Source organism: Panthera leo, chromosome D1, assembly GCF_018350215.1.
Source record: "Panthera leo isolate Ple1 chromosome D1, P.leo_Ple1_pat1.1, whole genome shotgun sequence".
In the NCBI taxonomy this organism is placed as follows: Eukaryota; Metazoa; Chordata; class Mammalia; order Carnivora; family Felidae; genus Panthera; species Panthera leo.
Genome location: NC_056688.1, coordinates 38,374,074 through 38,397,469, shown reverse-complemented (window position 1 = coordinate 38,397,469; position 23,396 = coordinate 38,374,074). Strand labels below are relative to the sequence as shown.

The 23,396-nt window shown below is 41.5% G+C and overlaps 1 long non-coding RNA gene across 5 annotated transcripts; it reads left to right on the top strand.

Annotated features, from left to right (window-relative positions):
- Window positions 1-24: 24 nt before the first annotated feature.
- Window positions 25-23,141, top strand: LOC122201424. 5 transcript variants are annotated; one of them, XR_006194139.1, is made up of 4 exons: window positions 25-170; window positions 1,449-1,590; window positions 22,412-22,572; window positions 22,939-23,141. It is a non-coding gene; the product is annotated as an uncharacterized LOC122201424 (long non-coding RNA). The 5 variants fall into 5 exon arrangements; XR_006194140.1 differs by lacking the exon at window positions 22,939-23,141 and adding an exon at window positions 16,417-16,453 and having other exon boundaries at window positions 27-170; window positions 22,412-22,712; XR_006194138.1 differs by lacking the exon at window positions 22,939-23,141 and having other exon boundaries at window positions 27-170; window positions 22,412-22,712.
- Window positions 23,142-23,396: the final 255 nt, after the last annotated feature.

Here is a 23,396-nt window from a genome sequence, read left to right as displayed (position 1 = left end):
GCCGTGACCACACAGGACTGTGCGTTATGACATCACCTGTTTTCGCTCTTTAGAACATGATCTGTAGTCTCAGCTTCTCCTTTTTTAGAGGTCTCTAGTGTACCGGGATTTGGGAAGGCCTGCAGTCCGCAGAATGAATCTGGAGATGATGTCAAACAACGGTTTCACTGGTTTGCATTTCTTTCTTTTCTTCCTTTTCTTTTTAATTAAAAAACACACGGACACACACACACACACACACACACAGAGCCTGGTTTCCTTAGGGATTCAGAGTGGTGTTGTAATGCAAAATCAGAAAGGTACACTTGGAGGAGCTAGCAAGTTTAGCATATCAAAGCTATTAGACCAAATTGTGTGGTTAAAAGTGTCAATCTTATTTTTTCAACAGCTACCTCCTCTGTCCCTTTTAGAGACCAACACACATAAACCAAGTCTACACAAGGAACAAAGGAAGTGGAAATCTGCCAGTGTCAGGTTGAAATACATTAAAATTGACTGGAAAACCCCTGAAGGGCCTGAGTTATGCGGTTGGGTAAATGTGTTGATCCACTTAACTAGTAATAGCTAAAGGTCACTTGATGCTGCTGTAGACATGTATAGCCTAGAATAGCAATGGTGTGGGGAAGGTGCTTGACAATCAGAAAAAAAACTGTAAAAGCAAGAACATTAAGGAGGGAAATTACCATAGGCTCGTCAATGCAGAGAACCAAGAAATCCAGGGAGAAAGTTAGCAAGGCACAGTTTTCCTAAGAACTGAAACACATATGTGTCCCTGTTTAGTGGTAAATTTCTTGGGCTATATTCCTGGCTGGTTCTCCCTTGTAAAGCAGATTTTATGTGAATGCATTTTAAAGGCTAGGAGATATTGAAGGCTCAAGTGAATTTTTGTGCAGAGATTGAATTTTCTCAAATAGTACTTTAGATTCAAATTGTTTTCCATCGTATTCTTATAACCGTTCCTTTTACTTAGTAGTTAAAATCCTTTCACAATGGTTCTTTAAGCTCTTCAGTAACTAAATTCCCCAGAAAAGATGGCCAAGAGAGTGGAGGCTACACAATTACACCCTCTGACAAAGATTGCTAAAGGGAGGTTTTAAGGGAATAGCTTGACCGATACATAGATTCATGTATGTGACCAAATAATGGTGGTCTCCACCAAACTCCTCCAAACTTTTATAACATTAATTGTCCATAGGGCCATTTATTTGGCATTTAACCATGTACTGCATTGGGACATTTCTTACATGGAACCCTTACGTATGAGTCTATGTTTCACCCCTGAAATCTTCAATCTGGCAAGTCCTCAGCACACAACCCCCACCCTTTCTTCTAGTCCTCACCTCCCACACTCTCATCATACGTGTTCTTTTCTGTTCTCATGTTAACATTCGACTTCTGGATCCTTCCTTGCTCTTCCATTCCTTACGTGGTCTCCTTTACTTTTCTAGTCAGCCTGGTTATTATAAAGGGAATGCGACTCAGAGGCTAATTGACTTGTGAATCCTGGATCACACTTTTAAGAGGGAAGAAAACAAAAGTCACTTCTTCAGATTTCGCACAGAACAAGGAGAAACTCCCTTTTGTTGTGTGGTATGTATGGAATAAAAAAAAAACCTCAGAAAAGTTAAGATATTGGTGAAAATTACCAACACTGGGAAGTACTTTTCAACTTTTTATTATAAAATTAGGATAATACTTTATTAAATGTTTTACATTGTTCTTTCTTTTTTTCTTTCTTTTTTTTTTTAGTTTATTTATTTATTTTGAGAGAGTGCACAGGATGGGGAGGGAGAGAGAGAGAGAGAGAGAGAGCGAGAATCCCAGGCAGGCTCTGCACCACCAACACAGAGCTGGAACCCAGAAACCACAAGATCATGACCTGAGCCGAAACCAAGAGTTGGACGCGTAACCCCCTGAGCCACCCAGGCACCCTTGTTTTACATTGTTTTTTAAAATAACTTTTGCCTGTTTTGAAATACTCTTTTAAGATGTGATTTTTTTTTTCATTTAGTGCTTAAAATCACATGGTTTGAATGTTCCATAACTTATTTAACCATTACTCCATTATTGAACATGGAGGCTGTTTCCAGTTTTTCATGGTTATAAATAATGCTGTGATAAGCTTCCTCATACATACGTTTCTGGCAGTCCCTCTGATTCCTGGAAATGGAATTTCTAACTGAAAGGATGTGAATATGTTTTAAGGGTCCTGTTAACGATTTGCTAAAATATTTTGTGGGAAGGTTCAACCAATTTGCACTCCTCTTATAGTGAATGAGAACACAGGGGAAAGAATATTTGAAAAGCACAAATCTGAACCGTCATTCTCCAACATAAGGCCCATAAATAGTCCACTTACCTCTATCTCTAATGCTTTCCACGCCCTTGTGCCTGGCGATTTTCATCGCCTGTTGAAAGATCTCCTGGTAGAGTCAAGCACTTGTCAAAGTGTCCACGCGCTCACCCTCATATCTCTTCTTTAGCACCCATCTCCGCACTGAGATGTTTGGCTTAAATTTTATTTTCTCATTAGACTGTGAACACCTTCAGGGTAAGGATGAAGTTACGTTTACTTTATTCTCAATTCCTAGCTCAACCCAAAGAGAAGTGCTTCAAAAATCTTGGGCAAAAATAATGAGTTTTCACTGTTACTTTCCTAAATACACCATACACTCTTCCAGGGCATCTTGTGAATCTCTAATAACAGCTTAGCATTTTATAAAAGGGCCTCCATAAATCTCTGTGAATTGAACGGTTCACAAAATTATTGCTATGGAACAGATAGACCAGATTCATGTCCTGAACTGTCACCAATTCCTTCTCTGACATTGAACATAATGGTTGTTATGGCCAGGGCTTGCTATCTCTTTTTATAAATTGGAAGTTCTAGCCACAAACCAAGAGCATAAGAAGAGTTGGGGGCAACTTTTTATGTTCAGACATTTTGAAACAAGTTACTCTGTAAATAACATGCTGTGACTTTTGGATGTGAAATTGTTTACTTCTCTAGATATTCTCCTACTGACCTAAGAACTGGGCCCCTTTATAGTTCCTAAATAAGGATTCAATTGAAAAAATCAATTACTAAAGATGTTTTTAAAATTCCATTTCGTGAGACAATAGGTCATTTTCTAACATTTTGCCTCCTCAGACTTCTGTTTCCTTCTCCCTGGGGGCATCCAAAGCATTTGGATAGCCCAAAGTGCTGCATTATTTACAAATTTGCAAATACTGTAATTTGTTTCGTGCACAAAGGAATTTGCACTTCACACAATTGTAAATTGATTGCTCCCTTTGAGCTGTTAATTAGATTTCTGCTATTTTTTCCTTGGGCCCAAGACCAATGCTACACCAGAGGAGAAATTAAGAGGATCTGATCCAAAAAGTCCACTGCTTTAGTGCCCGTATCCATCCCACACCCTGAAACACCCACCTCCACCAAGAGAATTCTTACCAAAGCTCATTTTTCAAAAAACAAATATTCCACCAAGATCCAAATTTCTGTCAGTCCTCCCTTGTCATTTCCCATTTCGGAGTTTCCTGCATTTAACCCCCTTTGGAGCAGACTGCCAGGGAGAGGCCTACTGATGTGGGGTTTGTTGTTGTGTGTTTGGCCTGCACAATGTTAGCGAACACAGTGCTTTAAAAACAAAAAAATTTTTTTTGAATTAGTTTAAAATTTTTACAGTTTAGGAGATTTTACACCAAAAATCTAGATTTCTAGTTTCTCTTGAAGAATGGTCAAGATATGGTCACACTAGGCTTATATTGCCACATGGCAACCGTTTCCTGGAGGCCGGTATCTGCTATTCGAGTTTGAACATGTGCTCTCTACTTTATTTACCAAAGTCTCTGTCACTCCCTAGGGATTACATTTTGCCACTTAATTTACATTATCTTATTGACATTTGTAGGGACTTGCTACCTCGATAGACCTTCTGCAGCATCTAAATCACTGATCTGCTGGTTGTCATTCTTAACTTTATCACAGGATATGAGTCACAAATAAAGTGGCCATCTCTAAGGGACAGCAAAAGTTGAGGACAGGATCAGATGCAGGGAGTATTATGATGTATGGCCTTGACTCTCTCTCTCTCTCTCTCTCACACACACACACACACACACACACACACTCAATCACCCATCACCACCAAGAAAATTCTTTTCAAAGCTCATTTTTCAAAGAACAAATATTCCACTAAGATCCAAACGTGTGTGTGTGTGTGTGTGTGTGTGTGTGTGTGTACAGTGAGATTATATATAAATCTCACAAGGTGGAGAACAGTCGTCAAAGAAGGGGTTACTATATCCTTTAGGCTGCTAACCCCACTCCTTATTCTAATTCTGCCCACATACCCATTCTAATTATAAATTTAGGGGAAAGGAACCACAGGAATTGTGGCAATGGTAGGTCATTGAAGGTATTTCCTTGATGGGCAGTATCATGCAGAAACTCAAAACCCTGACCCTGGAGCCAAGCTTGGATTTGAGTCCTGGCTTTGCCCCTCACCAGACATATGACCTTGGGCACAAATTGTTTAATTTCTCTGTACTTCAGTTTCTCAAGCATAAGATGAAGTAATAATGCTACTTATCTTAACAGGTGATTTTAAAGATTGAACGAGATAATGCACTAACTATAGTGCTTAACAAAGTGCCTAGAACATCATAAGCCCTTAAAAAATGTTTGCTGCTGGATCCACAGTACAAAGGATGTTATAGTCTCTGCAAACTGTGACCTTACTTTAGTTACGTAACCATTCTTTGTATAAATTTTTGTTCTGAAAATGAGGGTATCAATATTAGCTTAATCATAGAGTTGTTTTAAGGATTAAGTGAGCTATATGTGAAACACTTTAAAACAATGCCTAACATATAAGAAATGCTATGTAAGGGTTTACTATTATTACATACTGTGGTCAGGAGATTTTTTTTTTACTTGATTCTTTCTTTTTTTTTTTTTTTTTTTTTTAGTAGAGATATTTGATTTTTTAGGTACTTCTCAAAAGTAAGATGATGTGGGTAAAGATAACAATAGACAAAAAGTCAGGAGACCTAGGGTTTAGTTCAGTACTGCTTGGAACTATGTGGTATGGTTAGGCCTCAGTTTCCCCATCTGTTAAATGTGGAGAGGTGATTAAGTAGGGCTGGGGCCAAATCCAGGTGGGGAGACTGAAGCTTATATAATAAGAATCTTTTTTATGAAAAGAATATAAAATTATAGATCCAAAATTAGCTATGAAAGTGAACAGCTACTTAAAATCAGTAACAAAATGACAACAAATTTTTAGGGTGAAATACCATAAATATCACAAAATCCAATAACTGTTTATCAATTAACTATCCGATACCACCCTTTATTACTTTTTTTCCTACATTTTGGGGGCTGATTTCCTCTTCATGTGACAATGGTTTTTGCAATATTATCTTCTCAGGGAGGATAGAAAGATAATTTATCTTTTCCCTAGCTTACATTGCCAGTGCTGAATGCCCTAAGACAGATATGCATCAGGAAACAGCCTCTAATCCTACATCTTTGTGACATGATGCCAGTTAATGAGCCCACTGGGCACTGGAACTATTCCTAGAATCCATCCTTACACTGGAACAACTCAAAAGAACAACTACCCCCTGAAACAACTGTGATCCACATGTACGTGGATATGACCCAGTATACCCAGGCTAAGGGTATCTCCATCTCAACTGCTCCTTAGCCAGATCAACAAAAATACCCATGGCTGCCCCAGTTCCTCCAGCACAAGGGGGAAGTTTGAAGGAAGTAAATCAGGCTGCAGAGACTATAATCTTTACCAATAATGGTTAAAATAGCTTACTTTTGGGGCACCTGGATGGCTCAGTCTGTTGAATGTCTGACTCTTGATTTTGGCTCAGGTCATGATCTCATGGTTCGTGAGATCAAGCCCCACTTAGGGCTCTGCACTGACAGTGTGGAGCCTGCTTGGGATTCTCTCCCTCTACCTCTTTCTCTCCCTCTTTCTGCCCCTTCCCTGCTTGCGCTCTCTCTTTCTCTCAAAATAAATAAATAAACTTAAAAAACCCTTATTTTTGACATTTAATTAAAAATATAACAATGTGCACACGTTGCTTGGACCTCTCCCAGGGCCTTGGACCCTAAGGCATAAACTTTATTTTATTCGTGGTTAACTCATGTTGGAGTACAGAGACCTTTTCAAGCTCTAAAATTCTGTGGATCTGCTTTATCTTAGGATTTCCATGAGAATCTAGTGTAAGAAGGATAAAGGAGAAGCAGGAGAAGTTCTTCAAGTAGGCAGAGAGAAAGTAAAAGTTCTATTCTTAAAAATTGCCAGAGTTGTGCCGGTTTATACTTTGTTCACTCAGGGATTATTTCTCCTTGTTAACCTGTTTGTCTCCTTGATATTCCAAAATCATGGTCCCAAATTCTCAATATCCTTCTTTCAGAGATGAGAAAACTCAGACAGAGGAATATTTTATATATTTTAAAGCAAGATGATTGTAAAATATGCTGTCTAAAAGGGAAAGTAGATGGATAAAACAGAAAAATCTACATGACAGTAAGGAAGTTTGGGAGTAGGATCTAATTCATAGAGAGGAAGTATAATCTATAGACTCAGAAGTCTTAAATGCCATGGTAGTCTGTTGTGAGGGATTTGTAGGAGTCAACATGCAGGACAGAGGTGAGACTGAAGGGGCCCTTAGAAAGGAATAGTCTACACTTCAACTTTCAGGCCCTCTGAAGGTGGCTATGATACATAAAGACTTGGAGCATCTTTAGGGGCCAGTCTTATTGATCTGAGTAATTCAAGTGCTTGGAACCTAAGAGGTGTTCAAAAAAGCTTGTTGGATGAACTGATGGGATGTATTAGAGTTCGCTAACTAGGAAGCAACTGAGCATGTTACTTTTACCAACAAAAGTTCTCAAGTTATCTTAAAATTGTAAAAATATTTTCATGCAACGGTAAAATGTTCCTTGTTAACAAGAGAAGAAACATTCAACATTTGTGTGAATGGTAACAACAAAGACAGCAATTTCAACCCAAAATGTTGGCTTGAGGTGATGCATTCCTGCATGATCTATAAGCCTGAAATCACAACAGCAATGTGTGAGGTTCTAGAAGTCTGAAAGTTTGGATAGTGTGCTCTGAAATATGTACTGTCCAGATATTCCCTTAGTCACTTACTTATTTACAGGGACTTTACCAAGTGGTAAGTCCTGGTGAGAAAAGTAACAAAAGACATGTTTATAACGTAATAGTGAGACAGAGGTATAATTTCTGCATTGGTATAAAAAGAATAGAAAATGGAGACTAGAGGGTAAAAAGGATTATTAGTAGAGAGCTCAGAAAGACTTTGACCATTTATGCCTGTAACTGGATACCTCATAGTGGTGGAGACATATGATGCAGAATTTTTGCTGTGTCTCAACGCAATTTATAATGTCAACAGGAAAGTAGGACTAATCCTTATAAATATTAGAGAACAATGCAGACCAGTATATGATGCAATCACCTCTGAATTCCATGTTCATTACTTAATTCATTCTTGCATTCATGCGTTCATTCACTCAGCACGTTTGTGGAATACCTACCACGTGCCAGGAACTTGGCCAGTTGTGGAAACAAGGCGATAAACGGAGAGTCAGGGTCAAACAGAGCTTATAAGCAGAAGATAGACCTTAAACAAGTAATACCACTGTGCAGTGAGTATTTTAGTAGGGAAAACACAGGAAGAGAATATACAGCAGGGGACACTAACCCAGGAGGTTTAAGCCTCCCCAGGGAAGTGAAATGTACACCCAAGCAGTGGGCTGTCCCTAGTTTCTGAGAATGACTTCCATGTCTTCCATCCAGTAGGTCCTTTCCATTTGCAATGCTCGATGCTCTAATTCCCCCTTTTAATAGGGTTCATGTTCCAGTTATGAAACTCCTAGGCATCCTGTTACATTACAGCAGATACACTTTCACACTGGGAGCGATCTCTCCTTTCTTTTTGCAGAGGCATTATCCCTATTAAAAATTCACCAGAATTTGAACCTCCTTTTCCCGATTAAAGACTATCGCTTAACATTGTTTCACACATAACATTTCCCACTTAGCCCACCATTTTTCTGAGTCCCGCTTGTGTATGTGCAAATTCTATGCATGCCCACTTCTAATAAGTACATCTATGTCATCTCTCCTAAGATGTCTCGTTTTTGAAGATAATCCTCACATCTCTCATCCACATTCTGCAATCCCCATAACACCCATGTGAATGATAATAGTGAGAGCAATAGAAACCATTACTATCACCTACCGAGTGCTTATTATGTTCCAGGCATGTTGCAATAACCTATGCAGGTTTATCTTGCCTAAATTATCTTGCCTAAATATTTATTTATCTTAAATAATATTATAAATATTATCTTGCCTAGATATTTACAAAACCCCTGTGAACTGGTTCTTATTACATCCACTTAACAAGTGATTCACAGGGACTGGCAATTTTGTCAAAGTCACACAGATATTGCAAGACAGAGCTGTGATTTGAATCCATATTTGCTGGATGCCAGAGTTAATAGTCTTAATGCAATCATGTCTTGGCATTGTACAATCGGTCATTATTGTAAATATTCTTTGAACCGATTCTCTGTATTAGGTGACCAAATGGTGAGGTCAGCTGACTTAGATCTCCCAAAACTCACCAAATATAGTTTGGGCGCTTCTGTTGATTGAATTCCTATTGCAATAAATGCCATGGGAGTGGGCCAAGGGGTATCTATGATCCCTATTCTAATATTTTATTGTCTACCGGCATGATACTCTAAAATAAAACAATTGAGTGACCCTGGAAAATGAGAAATACTTTTGTTGGCGCTCTAAGTTGAAATTCCGAATACTTTGATACAGAAGTCTGCAGATTCCTCGGCATTTGGTCAGTTATGGCGATAGAGTGGTAGATGTAATGGAGATAAAGGTGATAAAGTTGAGGGCAAGGGAGAGGAAAGAAGATGGTGCTGTCATGCTCCCATGCCACTCCGAAAATAGTCCAGGTCTATTGTGATTAGTTAAGATTAGCTCCACTCAGAAGGAAGATGGATAAACTGGTTTCCTGTAATCTGCCAGCAAACTAGAGATACTTTTCTCAGCCTGTCCCATCCATATCTTTCTCTTTCCACTGGGGCCTCATTCTAAATAGTCATGCTCTTATGCCATGTCTTTGCCCCTCTTCTCAGATGAGTGGACCAAAGGGTAGACACTTGGTTTGAAGGCAACCGTTCTGTAACCCAGCCAGCCATCTGTATAGACTAGCTTAAAATGATAACCAGGGCCAATCAGATGCCTCTCTTGGAGATTTGGCAATGGGAAGCTAAGATGTTAAGCCAGTTGGCAGCAGTCAGATTGTAAGAGGATGCCGTGAACCATATGCAAGCTCAAACTTTGAAGGATCAGAACAGATAGAGAGTTAATGTTGAGGCAGCCATAGTAACACACAGAAAGAAAGCAAAGGCACTAAGACACTCGTCGTTAGAGATGCCTTCAGTGCTGATGTGTTTCCTGTTCAGTCCTTGCTGCATATTCTTGTAATAATTCCCTTCCCCCATCTAATCTCCTCCCGCCACCAATTTTATGGAGTAACTTGAATGCACCTTTGTTTCTTTCAAGCAAAAAAGATGGACTGAAACAGTCTTCCTTCGTTTCCATGTCAAGCACTTACAAATATGACATATTACTTTTAGTTCTCATTAGTAAATGGATGTGAAAGTCAGAGAGCCCAGAAGAAAGAACTAGAACTCACTGGGCCAGAAAACCCCAGGTTAGTTTTTGCACATAAAAAATTCTTACAGCCCACGTTTCATGAAGAAAGTCTGCTCTGCACGAACCTCAAACTTTTTAGAAACTTTTTGTGTTCCTAGTTGCACAATGGATATCAGTAATCTATTACCCAAACTGCTTTTCCCCTTCAGGTTAAATGCCAAAGTGATTCCAAAGTGCCTATGCCAGCAACTGCCTGTGAAGAAAACTTTGGGAGACAAAAAGTCTTCTCCCTGCTCACTCTTTATTCTTCATTCAGACTTAATGCCTGCTGGCCCTGTTTAATGATTTTCTAGGGTTTTTGAACCAAAAAGATTTTTTAAAAAAGTAAAACCAAACAGAAATCAAAGTTCAATTTCCTCAAATTTCCTTAGTTCCAAGAACTATGTAGTCGAGAAAAAGATAACGTGAATGAGCGTGACTTTGTGTCAACCTGCAGGTTAAAGATCACTTTGGTGGTCTTCATGGGGGTCCAGAGGGGACCAGGCATATATGAGGAGGTCATTTTGGTTTGGAAATATAAGCACATAGAAGTGTTTTAATTTGATTCAACTTGCCAGATGTGGAATGTTCCTAACAAACTGAGCTGTTTCTGTAGAGCCAATCACTAGCCTTAGTAGATCTGGGCTTTTCTTGGTTTCCATTCCTGTGCCTCATATGCCTTGCCTGTGTAGGAGACACTGCTCCTTTCTCTTCCTAAGGTCTCTCTCTTTCTCTCTCTTGCCACTACTCCTTTGTGTTTCTAAGGCCTCTCTCTGTCTCTTTTACATTGGGCTTGTTCTGAGCTCAGCAAGCCTTGAACTGTTCTCTATCTCCTAGGTAAATAGTTCTTAGGCTAGGCTAAGCCCTTGGAAAATGAGGGAGGTACTTCACCTCATCAGTGAGGATCATCATTGCAGGTGTGCCTTGCCACACGTTTGAAAACTTTATGGATGGGGAAGAGAAGGAAATGGCTCTTCCCCTGGGCCATAAGGGAAGGGTTGTGGTTGTGTTGGACTTGCTATTGATGACATCACTCTGCCGTTAGTCACTTTGCATTTCCTATGTCTCTGAGAAAGCCTGAACATCCAGAGATTCACACATGTATGGGGAGCTAGAATGTCGAGGAATGGAAAATGAAAAACCTTCATATAATTCTATACATATATATCTTTATAAATGTAAATATAAAGATACAAATTTAGCAGTGACCTGAAATATGTTGCCTAAGAGCTCTGTAAGGGCAACGCATGAAAAAATACTCAACATCTCTCATCATCAGGCAAATACAAATCAAAACCACAATGAGATACCACTCACACCAGTCAGAATGATTAAAAATAACAACTCAGACAACAACAGATGTTGGCGAGGATGCGGAGGAAGAGGAACTTTTTGCACTGCTGGTGAGAGTGCAAACTGGTGCAGCCACGCTGGAAAACAGTATGGATGTTCCTCAAAAAATTAAAAATAGAACTACCCTATGACCCAGCAATTACACTACTAGGTATTTATGCAAGGGATACAGGTGTGCTGGTTTGAAGGGGCACATGCATCCCAATGTTTATAGCAGCGCTATTGACAATAGCCAACATGGAAGGAGCCCAAATGTCCATCAACTGATGAATGGATAAAGAAGATGTGGTATATATATACAATGGAATATTCCTCGGCAATCAAAAAGAATGAAATCTTGCCATTTGCAACAACGTGGATGGAGCTAGAGGGTATTATGCTAAGTGAAATAAGTCAGGCAAAGAAAGACAAATATATGACTTCACTCATATGTGGAATTTAAGATACAAAACAGATGAACACAACGGAAGAGAAGCAAAAATAATGTAAAAAAGGGAGGGGGACAGAACGTGAAAGACTCTTAAATACAGAGAATAAATGGTTACTGGAGGGGTTGTAGCTGGAGGGATGGGTTAAACAGGCAAGGAACATTCAGGAGAACACTTGTTGGAATCAACACTGGGTGTTATATGTAGGGGATGAATCACTGGATTCTACTCCTGAAATCATTATTGCACTACATGCTAACTAACTTGGATGTAAATTTAAAAAATTAAAAAATTTTAAAAAAGAGCTCTGTAAGGGCAAAATTGAAAACTTTTTGTTCTATCGCGATATTGTGTATTCTAGTCACTGTTCATGTTTCTTCAAATTTCGTTTTTAAGTATCGAACTTTAGAGGGTGTTTGAGGGTTAAATAAAAAGTATATGCCAAGTGCATAGAACAGTGTTCCTCCTATCATGAGCACTCGACAGATGTTCGCTGTTGTTATTTTTAAAGGTTTCATACAACAATCGTACTTTTTTCCAAGAGGCATTGAAGTTTACTTGAATTTTAATGTTCTGGGTTCCCTCATACCATTTGCCACGGTTTGTTTTGATTTAAAAGGGCCTCAAGTGCTTGATGACATGCAAGGTTTATCATTAAGCATCTTTATTGCACTCGTGTTTGCAAAGAACATTTTTGCTTTCCATTAGCCTATCGAATCACATTCCAAGATAGAGAACTCCCTGTCAGAGATAACGTCGAATAATGAAGAACATAAGTGCTTGGAGAAATGAGGTGACGACAATGTATTCCTCATTCTAACCTCTCTCAGGGTGCAGAAGGATGATCTTCTCTGGAACTTGGGCTTATACATGTATACACGTGAGTGTGCGCACACACACACGTATGTGTATGTACCTTTATGTGTCTTGTGCTCAATGCATTATTTTTGCTAAACTAGAGATAGCCAGTCAGGATTATTACTTAAGGTTTTAACTGAAGGATGGCAGTTTGCCAGCTCAGGAAAAGGAAATATTATATCCATTTAAAAGCTAGAATTCTGAGATAGAGTGGCTTGGAATACTTTAAGAGTTTTGCCTACTAGCCAATAGCTGAAGATCCCCAGTTTTAGTCTGCGGGAGGCAATTACCTTTTGTGTCATGAACAAAATCATGAAAGATAATATACCTGATGGATTCTGTATGACTCAAGCAAGGGCTTAACCACATTCATAGGTCTGTTTTTTTTTTTTTTTTAAACATAGGTCTGGGCTGTGAGGGTACTCTGAGTGGCGTAATGGGCAAGTTAAATATAAAGCATGGACCAAACCATCGGTTTTGTCTTTGCCTTTTACAATTGCCCTCTGTTTATAGGAGCCTATTTGTGAGTCTGCCTTGGTCACCAGGCAAAATATCTTATTTGTTTCCTGGTTGTTTACAAAACCAAGGACCCAGGCTACAGGATATTTATACTGTCGTCTATCAAAGCGTTCACTGGGAGAGGAGATAAGAAAGTCTTCTGCCAAAAATACTGTGGCTTGCACATTATGGGTGCACGTAAGAAAGGTCACTGCATTACCAGGTCAAAAGCAAATGATTTTGTTCTCTTGAGCAAACGACACAACTCACTTATTTTCACCTTCTTCGGACGTGACAAACATGATTTTTGCTTTTTCGCTGTGGTTCTTAGGCTATTGCGCAGTCACGTCTCAGGTAAAAAAGGGCTGAAGTGAAGGCTGAGTTAGATCCTCCTGATAACGTCACGGAGAGTGTTTCCCCTTTTCTGAAGAACTGTGGAGTATATTTAGCCAGACAAGGATGAGGCTGTAGGTGTGGAGGGCAACAAAAATGGATGAGATTGTTCTAGGTAGGAAAGCAAAGAAGGGAAGGAGATGCTTGGGTGTGTTGGTGCGATAGTTTCCGTAGACCTGGTGTTACCCAAAGTAGCTTCAGGATGAAAGCCAGTAGTCCATTCCACTAGACAGGACAGGAAGCTGAGGTCAGTGGAGGCTCTAGCCCCAACTGTCAGCTCTTGAGCCAGGTCAGCACCACCTCGACTCTGTTGTCTCTGCCCTGTGTCTTCAGGGCTACAGCAACACCATTCTACCTGTATTTTGAGTGAGATCAGGTGAATTGCCCAGAGCCCATGGATCCCAGTGACGTGTTAGCTACACTGACTTTGTGTCATTACTGCTTCTGGGGCTCCAGGAGTAGATTGAACAAGATTCCATGATTTCAAAGCCTTTAGTGTCTCTTGCCTTTGGCCCAGTCCCTTATCTGACCTACTTCCAATTTTTCACGTTCCAGTCTCCTGTTCCTTATATGAATCAGCGTCTTCTCCACATTGGCAGCCATATTCCCTGCTCCATTCTAACTATAAACAGCTAAGAGGCCTTTGCTCTCTTGTTCACATTTTCCTCAAAAGTCACCCAAAACATCCTGGAAGCAAAGTAGAAGTGTTTAAAAGCATTTTGCAATGAAAAACCAAGGGATGACTTATCTAAACATGGCCTATTTACCCCTTGATATATCGTTCTTGCTCCTGCCAGAGGGAAGTTATGGGTGGGATTATGCCCAGACACACTTTGGCTTTTCTGTGTTTAGTGCTGTCCATGCTGTCAACTATTGTTTAAGCAAATGAAGGCATGTATCCTTGGGGAATGGTAATGGAAGCTTTGGTGACATTCACTTGACTGGAAACTTGCAGGTTACCTCTGTTCCTGTCCACGTATAGAATCTCAACCCTAGCCATGTTTGTCCAAAAGAAAAGATCATTTTCATTATGAGCTCCATGGGGAGAAAACATCTCTGTCTATTCATCCATGTATCCTAGGAGGAGAGAATGGAGCCTGTCCCAGTCTCGGTGCTCAATAACTCTGTTCATACAAATTCCTACTTGATGAAGTTATACTCCAGCAATATAGTTCAACAAATAGCACAATATCAAATGGGTACAGCAGATGTGCCGATCAAAATACACAGAATTAATGGTCATTGTGTCCATCGTGGGGCTTTGAATGGACATGAGCTGAGCACTGTAAATGTGTCTCAGAGTACAGAGTTAGGAACAGAGTGGACATACACTAGATCTTAAGGAATATCTCAAAATGAAGAGTAGTTGATAAAAGGAAAATTTATCTTTTAAATTATGTAAAGGTGAAATTGATAGAGTTCCCTGATACCAAGTGTTTTCTTAGGATCTTGATATTTTGTTATTCCAAACAAAGGGGAGGGGATTTAGACTAGGTAAAATCCCTTCCTAATCTAAAAAGTTATGAAATTCTGATCATAAATGATCAAAACTTATACAAAATAAATAAAACTGAGGAGTTTTCTCTCTTTTTGGAATGGACTTAGCCCTAGAACAAAGGCTCTTAACCTTGCTGTACAGCCTTGTGTCTTTGAACTCCCTAAAACTGTGTGCAAACATTTTGTATGTGTGCATTTTTTTCCCCCTGAGGAACGAGGACCAATAGTTTTCAGTAGGTTTCCAGAAAGGCTTGAGACCCCAAAAGCCTTATAAGCCACTGGATTCATATAATGTTTTAGATCGTCTGCTTATGAGCCTTGTCAGAACGCTTTCCAGCGGTCAGGCACTATGCTAAACATTTTGTATGTATTACCTAATTTGACCCTAACTTTGCAATACGGTTGCTTTTCTGAGAAGAAGTTCACTTTCTCAGAGTCTGACAGCCAACAAGTGGGGAAGCTGGGGTACCAACCCAGGCTGAACCAGGATGCCACGCTTTGGTTTATCGCATAGAGCTACCTTTGCTTTCAATAGACAGAACAATTACCAAAAAGCAGAGCCCTTTCGTCCTTAACCATCACTTCCCCTTTAAATCATCTTTTATATCTGTATAGCAACTGCTTTCTAAGCATCCACAAGCTTCTCCACATGTGAGCAGCATACCTCTATGGAACCTTCTGAAGTCTTCTAAACACAGAGGCAACCCTCTCCAGACTGCTCCCTTGTTTTTTTTTCCATTGTACAGCAAAGCTGCAGTAAACATCATTTTGTCTTAATTGTCTACTCTGGACTCAAGTCTGGCCACATGGCACAAATGGACAACCCATACATTTGGAGTGACTCCAAGGAATCCATCCCAAGCACTGAATGGTCCTGGCACTGTTCCAAAGTTTTACTAGCCTTTCCACAAATTGTGATTCCAGACACGTTTATACCTTGGTCCCCAGGATAATGGAAGCCACAAAAGAAACAAATTAAAATGTCAGCCCATCTGGGCCCACAGTGTGGGCCAGCAATGACAATGGAACCCCTTGCCTCTTAGATCACCTAAGTGTAGCACATCTGTGCTTCCTGTAAAAGGGGATAACAAAATAATCCCGAGTCTTTCCTAGATGTTCCTTAACTCAGGATAAGTACAGCGTGCTACTTAAGAGCAGCTAAGATTTCAATAGGCAACAGGAAACATTTTTTTAAACCAGGTGAAAATCAGAGAACAGAATTCTGGTAAGCTTTGTAAATTCAGCCACCACTGCTATCATGCGGGACCCAACGAACTTGAAATATATGATCAAGGCTAGAGAGACAAGTAAAATAGCATTGTTATTCTCTGCCTGAGGTTTGTTATTCTCAAACCTTCTCACTTACGGCAGGTTCTGAAGGACGCGGAGCAGGCCATGTTACTACAGACAAAGAAAAGAATGTCTACAGCGAAGGGGACACCTGAGAGGTCGCACGCTTTGTGGGATCATGGTAGAAGTTCAAAACATCAACCTGAGAAAAATCAGTGAAACTGAGGACTTAAGTCAGAAGTATGGGTGACGCAAGGAATTAAAGGGTTTGCGAATCAAGACATTGCTTATCTCCTCCCTTTCTCCTTTTTTATTCTTTATAGACACAGTGGCTGATAGGAGCTGCTCATCTCATTGAAAGTAAGCTGTTGTTTTCTGTGCTCTGAAGGTGGGGGATTGCAATATCCGCGATGTGACGTCCGTGAGTCTTTGCTAGGTTTGGAACTGACGGCCCCAAGCCAGTGGGTAGCGTTTCTTCTTCCCATACGCCAGGGAAACACTGAGATTCCTTCAGCAAAAATAACTTTTCTGCCAATCTGTATCACCACTCAGAGAGGCAGCTGGTCACGTTAACCAAGAAAACTGATATTTAGTGGTGAAGATGCTTGATTAAACTTTCGCTTTATCTTTTTAGATTTTGATGTGATAATAGGGATATAGGTGATTTCCTCATGCTACTGGTCACCTGCTTTGCAATTGTTTTTGTTCCTGTTTGCCTGCTCCATGAAATTATTGGCTTCATGAGGACAGTTCTCCTCATCATTATATCCTCAATATTATAAACATTTTTTGAAGAGGTGAATAAAGAAAGTCAATGTTACAGGGGCGCCTGAGAGGCTCAGTCGGTTAAGCATTGGACTCTTGGTTTCCTCTCAGGTCATGCATGATCTCATGGTTTCATGAGTTCGAGCTCTGCGTCTGGCTCTGGGCTGACAACTCAGAGCCTGCTTGAGATTCTCTCTCTCCCTCTCTTTCTGCCCTTCCCCCACTCATGCTGTTGCTGTCTCTCTCAAAATAAATAAATCAACTTTAAAATAAATAAATTTAAAAAAAAAGTCAATATACAAAAGTCCTCTGGTCTAGTGAATTCTCACCAGGTTAGTAACATGTGCGTTGAATTGCTTGGGAGTTTTTAATAACCAGTGGTGGTCAACCAAATGTATATTATGTGCACATCAACTATTGAATGCAATTACACATTTTATGGTAGGAACAAAGATTTGGGCCGTGGTGGCTAACTGTGGTTTTTGTCTCCCTGCTCTTATTTTTCTGTTGGGTAACTCTTTTTTTTATTTTTTAAAAAAACATTTTTTTTAAATGTTTATCTATTTCTGAGACAGAGAGAGAGCATGAGTGGGGGAGGGGCAGAGAGCAAGGGAGACACAGAATCCGAAGCAGGCTCCAGGCTCCGAGCTGTCAGCGCAGAGCCGGATGCGGGGCTCGAACTCACAAACCATGAGATCGTGACCTGAGCCGAAGTCAGTTGCTCAACCGACTGAGCCACCCAGGTGCCCCTCTGTTGGGTAACTCTTATGCTGTCTTGGTCTGAGAAATCGTCCTCTCCTTCACTCTCAGCCCTGTCCCCGTCCTTCTCCCTCAACTGCCCTGGGTCCAACATTGGCAGGTGATACTCTGTTCCACCAGAGAACTGCCTTCCTGGGGCCACGGGTTTTGTTCAGCCACCGTCCCAGCTGGACCTGTCACAGGAGTGTGGAGCAGGAGGATGTCCTTCCCTTGCGTTGGGACAAGTGAGCTGGAGCTGTGGGGGACTTTGCACTGAAGCCAGCACAGGGGCAGTGGTGGTGGGAGGAAAAGAGGGGCACCTAGTGACACCGTCGGAGGCAATAAATCACCCACGACTTAATTTTCTTCTGTCATTTGTCACAAACATAACTCTTACTGGTCCAGAGACTTAGTCGCATCACTTAAAAGAAAGAGAAGGCTTAGATGGCTCCTAGAGTAGAGAGAGAGCAATTTGGTACATCTTGGTCTTGTTAGGAAATTCATCATTTTGTTGGACTGAGATCTCTGCCTTTGGTATAATGTTCAAGCTCCTGGAACGACAGATGACTCAGAACGCAGGTAATCTCTCTTCTAGTTGAGAGCTCCAGATGGAGAGAGCTATTCTGACTCATTTGTTCATTCAGTAAATATTTATTGAGCACCTACTAAACGCAGGCACATCTTTTCTCCACGCTTTATGTTTAGGCCATTTCTTGAACTGTTTCTCGTATCATGTGGATTTTGGACCAATACTGGTGTTCCTTTCTTAGGAGGGCTCCACTGTGGCAAAGGATCCCCCTTAAAATACGGCATTTGGAGCAGAGAATAGTAACACCCATTCATTCGTGTTCCACATTCTTTAAGTGCCAGCCATGTGCCAGGCATAAATGGAACAGGGATAAATGAGACACAATTCTGTGCTCAGAGGACTCACTGACAGGAAGGAGACAGCTGTCCTGCAAATAATCTAGAACAGCACAAGGAGCTGCAGCAGAGCCCAAACGAGGCAGAGGCCAGTTCTCCTTGAGAGGGGAATCCTGGAAATGTTCCTCACACAGCCTAAGAGTGTGGATTTCTTCCTTCCTTTCTTTCTTTCTTTTTCTTTCTTTCTTTCAAGTTTATTTTTTTAATTTTTGAGACAGCGTGAGCAGGGGAGGGGCAGAGAGAGAGGAGGACAGAGGATCCGAAGCAGGCTCTGCACAGAGCCCGATGCAGGGCTCGAACCCAGGAAACCAGGAGATCATGACCTGAGCCAAAGTCAGGCACTCAACTGATTGAGCCACCAAGAGTGTGGCTTTCTGACAGGCAGATGGAGCCGGAGAGGGTATTCCAAGGGAAGTCAGTGGCCTGAGCAAAGGTAGAGAGGGGTCAAATAGCCTAGTGAGTCTGAGGATCTGCAAGGGCTTCGAGAGGGCAGGAGTCTGGGATGTAAGATGGTGATGCAGAAGAGGAAGGGCCCGAAAAGTAGGCAGGGTTAAGCCTTGAATGCCGTACCCAGAAGCTTGTTTTGTTTGTTTGTTTGTTTTTCCTACAAGGTGGCAGGGAGTCTCTAAAGTTTTGAAAAGAAGGGGGGAAGCATGATTGGGTTCACACTGCAGAAAGACACTTTGAAGGTGTGCGGCCTAGGGGCTGGACCGCTAGGAACCCGAGGTGGGAAGACCGGCTCGGCGGGACTAGATCATCTGAGTGATCTGGGAAGAAGAGGGTGTTGCATAGGCTGTGCTGCGGAACTTGCCTTTTCAAAGTGGATCAGAAGACCAGTAATGTCACCACGTCTGGAAGAAATGCAGGATCTCAGGCCCCACCCCAGACCTCCTGAATCAGAATCTGCAGGTTAACAGGATCCCTGAGGCCATTCATAGGCACTAAAGTTTAAGAAACACTGGCCTGGGTACGTGGGATCCAGTGGCGAAGACACAGGACAGCCAATGCCCCTGCCCTCATGGAGTGCACGCTGTAGCAGGGGAGGCAGATTTTCAACAATAATTCCCTGGCTAACGTTGAAAGAGGCCTGTAGAAAGTGCTAGCAAGGGGACGCATTGGGAGCTGGAAGAATGTACAACAGAGGGGTCGGGCCTGGGCTGCGGTTCAGGGAGGGTTCCCTGAGCAAGTTCAAGCAATGTGCCATAGTGAACCGGGAGAAGCAGGTGGAAAACCTGTGGGTGAGGTGGGGCAAGGGTGCGGTGGGGAGGAGTCTCCTATGCAGAGTCCAGCACTTTTTCTTGGCTTCGGAGGAACCGAAAAAGCTGGAACAGTGTGTGAACAAAAAGAACCCTGTCAAGTGGGACTGGAGGTGAGGCAGGCATCGAGTCAGACTTCTAAGTCTTGCAAAGGATTCTGATTTTGGTTATCAGCTTAAGAAACAGGAGGAGGAAGCCCAGGGCAGTATCAGGAAAGTTGTACGTAAGAGAAGAGTTTATAGCTTTCCCTGGTGGTCCTGACCACAACCCATTCTTTAGTGGAGCTTATTACTTGAGGCTTTTTCGCTTCTGACCCCGTTTAAGAAAGTCCTACAGAGCTCATACTCTGTGTTGGGCTCTATGGTAGGCAAAGGAGGGATATTAAAAATATTTAAGGTGTGATCCCTGCCCTTAAGGTTATTACGGTTTAATAATGACATTTTGTTTCGTTAAAGAAGCTTGTTAGTCAAACCAAGAAGAACTTCCAGTTCATCGTTCCCTATGTCTTCTCACATAGGCTGCTTCTGAGCCAGTTCTCTCTCCTCCTGTTTTTATGTATTTGGTTTTTTAATACAAATTTTTACATTTTTCTTGGTTTCAGGCCATCCTCCCAGGCTGCTAGATCTTTTCGAATCTTGCTTTTTAAGTCGTCAATTTACTAGCGCTCTCTCCCAACTTTATGCCATATGCAGATCTGATAAACATGTCTTCTTTTTGCTAATTTGAGATCCTACTTTTAAAATTGGGTGACAGGTCTCAGAGGGACCTTAAGCCCCCTAGCATGGCAGTATTTAGAGATTCCGTTCTGGGTGATTATTGATTGATTAATCAATGCATGTTGGAGACCATATGGTACTGTTATCCTGGGAAGTGTCTCCCTGTCTTGTAGCCTGAGATAAGTGCAGTACTGATGGGAACCCAGGGTCCCTGTGAATCCCCACGTCACAGTACTTGTGACATTGTATTTTGCTTTTGCTGCCTACCTGACTGTCCGTATGGGGCGGCTGTTTTTCTCATCAGGGGATTCCGCACACCGAGCACAGGTGCATTAGTGCTGAGTGCACTGGACACTCAGTACACATTGGCTCAGGAACTTAGCCTGCATGATTTTTCATAGGCTTGAAGAAATTGTACAGAACATCCCGGATATTTGAGACATTTGCAGGACAGAAATGTAAAGTTTAGTCCTTCAGACGTTTCCCAGGTCTCCATGATGATTGAGTAACGCGGGCTCACGTTCATTCCCCAGAGTTGGCCCCACAGCCTCATGCGCTTTGGTCTCCAGAGACGTTTTCTGATATTTTGTGAAAGTTTTTGGTCTCTGGAGTTTCTTCTACAGAGCCTGCAAATGATGCAGTGAGACCAGGAGAAAAGAAATGTGCAACTCCTTCTATGTATCACCGATCCCCAATTTCATCCACAGAGTACATCAAAAGGGCTGGATTTTGCCCCCAGGACTCTAATTAACAAACATACCAAATGTAATAAAAGCCATGGTTTTATTTGGCAAAGCTCAGGAACAACAGCAAAAGTCCTTCTTTTTGATGTTAAGCTTCTAGATGTATTTGTAGTTTTTCGTCTTATCCCCGCATATTTCACGTTTTTTTTTTTTTTTTTCTTTAATGAGACTATGGGTACCACAGGCACTCATTCTTGAAATCTGCTTTCCTGAATGCCTCATTGCCTTGGTTTGTTTCCTTATTGCATCTGAATTTTTGTCTGTTTGGCAAAAATACGCAGTGACGTTTTTTGGGACTTTTTTACATCCTACATCCCAGGTCTGCGATATGGACTTCATGGGCCTTGTGCTCTTTAATCCTCATCTATGAGAAGTACATCCATGACTGTCCTTGACTGATAAAAAGAAGAAGAAGAAAAAAAGAAACAGATGGGGGAGGTTAAATTATCAGCACGTTTACATTGGTTTCTGTCCCTCCTCTCAGTCTGCTGGTGTGTTGTAGAGCTGAGGTTTGAATGAGGCTTGATTCCGGGGCCTGAATTCTCAACCTAGCCCACGTGATTTTGCATAAGGCCGGAAGACCTAGGATGCCATGCAGAAGTGTCCTTTGAGGTCATCTAGCTCAGAGCATGATGTATGTTCCGTGATCTGGTTTGCTCTGTCACCTTCTAGGCAAAATGAATCTTCCGATAGAGAGTGGGAGTCAGGGAGGGGAAGTTGATGGATTAAGAGGAAGGGGTGATCCAGCTCCGGGGATCCCAGGAGAGAGCTTTCATGCCTGGGGTTTTGGAACAAGATGGATTCCGTACACATTTCTTAACCTACGTGAATGTGTTTCTTCCTCAAAAAAATATTTGTTTAAGTGAGGTCAGGATCTAATTTTAATTTCAAGTGCCACCAACTAGCTATGTGGCTGTAGGATTTTTTTTTTTTTTTCTTGAACATTTACTGAGAGCTAACTGTGCTTTTTGTAAGATACACATTTCCGGCAAGGGACGGTAGGAGCAAAGGTGTAGTGTGTTCACTCAACAGAGAGGAGAGGATTGGCTGTGAAGACTGCCTAGGGTCCCTCTGGAGAGTTCATGAGACCAAGATTCTGGCTTTCAATGTGAAAAATGATTTGTCGGCTTCAAATAACACAGAAAGACAAGAATCAGTATGTTTGTACTTCCACAGGCAGTGAAAACATGGACATCTGAGCAGTGTCAGCAGTTTCAGATAGAGCGTTTTGCTGCAATTGAGAGTGACCTGTGAATACGTCAGTCGCACACAGGAGTCATGAAACATGAGGACTGAGAGGGACACGCAGCCCCACAATGTCCCCAAAGGGGGAAAAGGTAACTATTGAGAGAGTGACAGAAACATGTAAAGTACCTGAGATCAGCTACGTAAATTGTGATGTGTAAGTCACAGTACTATGTTTTGGGGCTGCAGTCACAAAGGTCAAGACAGAAAATAAACACCTACAATTCCATGAGGCATCGGTGCCCCTCACTCCTTCATTCCCTCCTCCAACATTTTAGCCTCCAAAGTCATTGCAGAGGGATTTTTGTCCCATTTTAAAATGAAGCTGAGTGAGGGCGTATTGTTTTTGTCTAAGCAAACCAGATGTGGTGGGCTCCAAGGAGTAACTCCTTGGGTTTTGCTCTGCGTATGTACAAATTACTTAGGGAGGCTGAAATATTTCAAATGTGTCTTAAAAGTTGAAGAGCAACTTAGAAGTTTGGAGCAACGAACAAGATGAAAGCCAAGCAAATGGTGGTTCATCAGCCCAGCCGGAGATCGACAAGAGAAATCCAGGGTCTCCTCAGGGACGAGGAGGAGCCCGGCTTTCCATGGCAGAAATGCCTCTGCCATCTAAGTTACTGAGCTGGGTAAGGAGCCTGTGATTTCTGCTCTGTCAAAGTCATTCCATTGCAACTTAAAATAAGCCTGCAACTAGAGACTCCTACCTCTTATAGAAGCCTTATGTAACGTATGCAAATGTGCATCTGAATTATTAGCCTTCTATTTTTTCCCCTGAAAGCTTCACTTAATAAGTAAAAGCTTGTGAAAGCCTAGAGATTTCTAAAATAAATGTGTATCTAAGAACATCCCTAAAGAAAACCTGAAGAATGCTGTCTTGAGAGCTCACAAGAGGTTTAGAAGAAAAGACCCTGTA